The following is a 4,727-nucleotide window of genomic DNA, read 5'->3' as shown; positions in this document are numbered from 1 at the left end:
GTGCTTAAAAGAAAACAAGAAGCTAGGCTAGATTGAAATTTGTTCTTGTTGCCTTGCTTTCTTGTCGACTTGTGTTTCCTCCGGTGCTTTTCTTCCGTGAATTTTGGAATGATACTGGCCATCTGCTTTTCTGAATACCAGTTTTCATCATTTTACTCGGTCCGCTGGGGACATGGCTTTCTTCATTAAGCTTTTGGCGGTTCCTCTGGTGGGTACGGCTTTCTTCATCAGACTTGTTATGCTGGGCATGATTTAATGTTCACCAGCTGCTTCTTTCAAGACGCGTCTTTTCTTCCTTTTGAGTCATGCGCCTGAATTTGTGCTGGGACCTCTTGTTGCAACCTTCTGTTTCCGGTGCTGAGATTTTATTGTTTCCTGTTGGAGATTCTTGTTGTAACCCTCTGTTTTATTATCTTCTAACTTGATCTTGAAATGTATGCCTCTGTTATTATGGGCGGGCTCCCAACTTCAACAATTGAAAAGTAAAGACTGGAATGTATGCCTCTGTTATCTGGGCGGGCTCCCAACTTCAACACTTGAAAAGTAAAGACTGGAATGTATGCCTCTGTTATCTGGGCGGACTCCCAACTTCACTACTTGAAAATTAAAGACTGAAATGTATGCCTCTGTTATCTGGGCGGGCTCCCAACTTCAACACTTGAAAAGTAAAGACTGGAATGTATTCTTCTGTTATTATGGGCAGGTGCCTGGCTTCATCATCTTGAATTTAACAACCTCTATTCTCCAGGTGGGATCCTACAACCAAAACAAACAAAACAAACGAGAATTTCCTAACCCAGTTTGCACTGGGAAGATTTGTGAGTCGTTAGCGAAATTGTAACCTATTTATACTACTGATGCAATGATGAGAGTAAACTAAAGACTAGGCTAGGATGTGCATCTCCTATGAGTAAAACCAAAACTCTTGCTAGCAAATGTGTTTGCTTAAAAAACCTCAATGACTCAAACTAGAAAGTGCTTCTTCTATGGTTGAATCGGAATGAGCTAAACTAGGAAGTGCATCTCCTAAGGGTGAAAACTTCAAAGAACTAGACTAGGAATTGTGTTTCCTATGGTCGAACTCAAAATGAATCAAACTACGAAGTGCATCTCCTAAGGGTGAAATCTCAATTCCGGAAGTGCGTCTCCTGAAATAAAGTATAACCTGAAAAGGCCAAACTAGGAAGTGCATCTCCTAAAGTAAAAGTATAACCTGAAAAAGCCAAACTAGGAAGTGCGTCTCCTAAAGTAAACTTAATTCACGAAGTGCGTTTCCTATGCACGAAATTAAACTTAGGAAGTGCGTCTCCTAGGGGTTAAAAGTCTTAGGAAGTGCGTCTCCTATGGGTGAAACCTTAATGATTTTGAACTAGGAAGTGCGTCTCCTATGAATGAAAATAATTTAGGAAATGCGTCTCCTATGCGTGAAATATTAATTTAGGAAGTGCGTCTCCTATGGGATAAAAGTAAACTTAGGAAGTGCGTCTCCTATGGGCAAAACTAAACTTTAAGGAAGTGCATCTCCTATTGGGTACAATAAACTTAGGAAGTGTGTCTCCTGTGGGTACAATAAACTTAGGAAGTGCGTCTCCTATTGGTAGAACTGAACTTGGGAAGTGCGTCTCCTATGGTAAAACTGAACTTAGGAAGTGCGTCTCCTATTGTAAAACTGAACTTTAGGAAGTGCGTCTCCTATGGTAAAACTGAACTTATGAAGTGTGTCTCCTATTGGGTACAATAAACTTAGGAAGTGCGTCTCCTATTGGGAAAAACTAAACTTAGGAAGTGCATCTCCTATTGGTAAAACTTACTTAGGAAGTGCATCTCCTATGGGTACAACTATACTTAGGAAGTGCGTCTCCTGTTGGTGAAATAAACTTAGGAAGTGCGTCTCCTATTGGTGAAATAAACTTAGGAAGTGCGTCTCCTATTGGTGAAACTTTTCTTAGGAAGTGCGTCTCCTATTGGGTAAAACTAACTTAGGAAGTGCGTCTCCTATTGGGTGAAATAACTTAGGATGTGCGTATCCTATTGGGTGAAATAACTTAGGAAGTGCGTCTCCTATTGGTACAACTAAACTTAGGAAGTGCGTCTCCTATTGGTGAAACTATTCTTAGGAAGTGCATCTCCTCTTGGTGAAACTTATCTTAGGACTAACTTAGGATGTGTGTCTCCTCTTGGTGAAACTATTCTTAGGAAGTGCGTCTCCTCTTGGTGAAACTATTCTTAGGAAGTGCGTCTCCTTAGGATGTGCGTCTCCTATTGGTGAAACTTAGCTTAGGAAGTGTGTCTCCTATTGGTGAAACTTAGCTTAGGAAGTGCGTCTCCTCTTGGTGAAACTAACTTAGGATGTGCGTCTCCTCTTGGTGAAACTATTTTTAGGAAGTGCGTCTCCTTAGGACGTGCGTCTCCTATTGGTGAAACTTTTCTTAGGAAGTGCGTCTCCTCTTGGTGAAACTAACTTAGGATGTGCGTCTCCTCTTGGTGGAACTTACTTAGGATGTGCGTCTCCTATTGGTGAAATTGACTTAGGAAGTGCGTCTCCTAATGGTGAAACTTATCTTAGGATGTGCGTCTCCTATTGGTGAAACTTAACTTAGGATGTGCGTCTCCTATTGGTAAAAATAAACTTTAGGAGGAAATACATCTCCTATGGGTAAAAAACAAACTTAGGAGGAAATGCATCTCCTAAGGGTGAAACTAAAACAAACTTAGGAGGAAATGCATCTCCTATGGGTGGACCAAAACAAACTTAGGAGGAAATGCATCTCTTATGGGTGGAACTAAAACAAACTTAGGAGGAAATGCATCTCCTATGGGTGGACTAAAACAAACTTAGGAGGAAATGCATCTCCTATGGGTGAAACTAAAACAAACTTAGGAGGAAATGCATCTCCTATGGGTGGACTAAAACAAACTTAGGAGGAAATGCATCTCCTATGGGTGAAACTAAAACAAACTTAGGAGGAAATGCATCTCCTATGGGTGGAACTAAAACAAACTTAGGAGGAAATGCATCTCCTATGGGTGGACTAAAACAAACTTAGGAGGAAATGCATCTCCTATGGGTAAAACTAAAACAAACTTAGGAGGAAATGCATCTCCTATGGGTAAAATAAACTTTAGGAAAGTATTCCACTCGTTATTCAGGTGGGCGCCTGGTTTCAAAAATAACTTTTAAAATAAACGCCATTCCTCTCTTCAGGCGGGCTCCTGATTTCAACAACTTTGAAAATAAAATGTCATTCCTTTCTTTAGGTTGGCGAGGTTTAAACAACTTTAAAAATAAACGTCACTCCTCTCTTCAGGCGGGTTCCTGATTTCAACAACTTTTAATAGTAAACGTCATTCCTCTCTTCAGGCGGGCTCCTGATTTTAACAACAACTTTTTAAAGTAAACGTCATTCCTTTCTTCAGGCGGGCTCCTGATTTTAACAACAACTTTAAAAATAAACGTCATTCCTCTCTTCAGGCGGGCTCCTGATTTTAACTACAACTTTAAAAATAAACGTCATTCCTCTCTTCAGGCGGGCTCCTGATTTTAACAACAACTTAGGATGAAATGCCTCTCCTATGGGTAAAACTAAAACAAACTTAGGAGGAAATGCATCTCCTATGGGTAGAACTCTAAAATTAACTTAGGAGGAAATGCATCTCCTATGGGTAAAAACTAACTTAGGAGGAAATGCGTCTCCTATGGATAAAACTAAACTTAGGAGGAAATGCGTCTCCTACGGGTGAAACTAAACTTTTAGGAGGAAATGCATCTCCTATGGGTAAAACTTAGGAAGTGAGTCTCCTATTGGTAAAACTTGACCTAGGAAGTGCGTCTCCTATTGGTAAAGGCATGGAATGTATCCCCTTGTTATACAGGTGGGCACCTAAAATATGCAATGGACAGACAAGAAAAGTATTCCTCTCGTTATTCAGGTGGGCGCCTGGTTTCAACAACAACTTTGAAAATAAAATCCTATTCGAGGGCGAATGAACCCAAAATATCCTATTCGAGGGCGGATGAACCCAAAATATCCTATTCGAGGGCGGATGAACCCAAAATATCCTATTCGAGGGCGGATGAACCCAAAATATCCTATTCGAGGGCGGATGAACCCAAAATATCCTATTCGAGGGCGGACGAACCCAAAATATCCTATTCGAGGGCGGACGAACCCAAAAGATCCTATTCGAGGGCGGATGAACCCAAAAGATCCTATTCGAGGGCGGATGAACCCAAAATATCCTATTCGAGGGCGGATGAACCCAAAATATCCTATTCGAGGGCGGATGAACCCAAAAGATCCTATTCGAGGGCGGATGAACCCAAAATATCCTATTCGATGGCGGATGAACCCAAAATATCCTATTCGAGGGTGGATGAACCCAAAATATCCTATTCGAGGGCGGATGAACCCAAAATATCCTATTCGAGGGCGGATGAACCCAAAATATCCTATTCGAGGGCGGATGAACCCAAAATATCCTATTCGAGGGCGGATGAACCCAAAATATCCTATTCGAGGGCGGATGAACCCAAAATATCCTATTCGAGGGCGGATGAACCCAAAATATCCTATTCGAGGGCGGATGAACCCAAAATATCCTATTCGAGGGCGGATGAACCCAAAAGATCCTATTCGAGGGCGGATGAACCCAAAAGATCCTATTCGAGGGCGGATGAACCCAAAATATCCTATTCGAGGGCGGATGAACCCAAAATATCCTATTCG

This window comes from Nicotiana tabacum, chromosome 18, assembly GCF_000715075.1.
Source record: "Nicotiana tabacum cultivar K326 chromosome 18, ASM71507v2, whole genome shotgun sequence".
Taxonomy (NCBI): Eukaryota; Viridiplantae; Streptophyta; class Magnoliopsida; order Solanales; family Solanaceae; genus Nicotiana; species Nicotiana tabacum.
Note: the sequence above shows the minus strand (reverse complement) of the source record.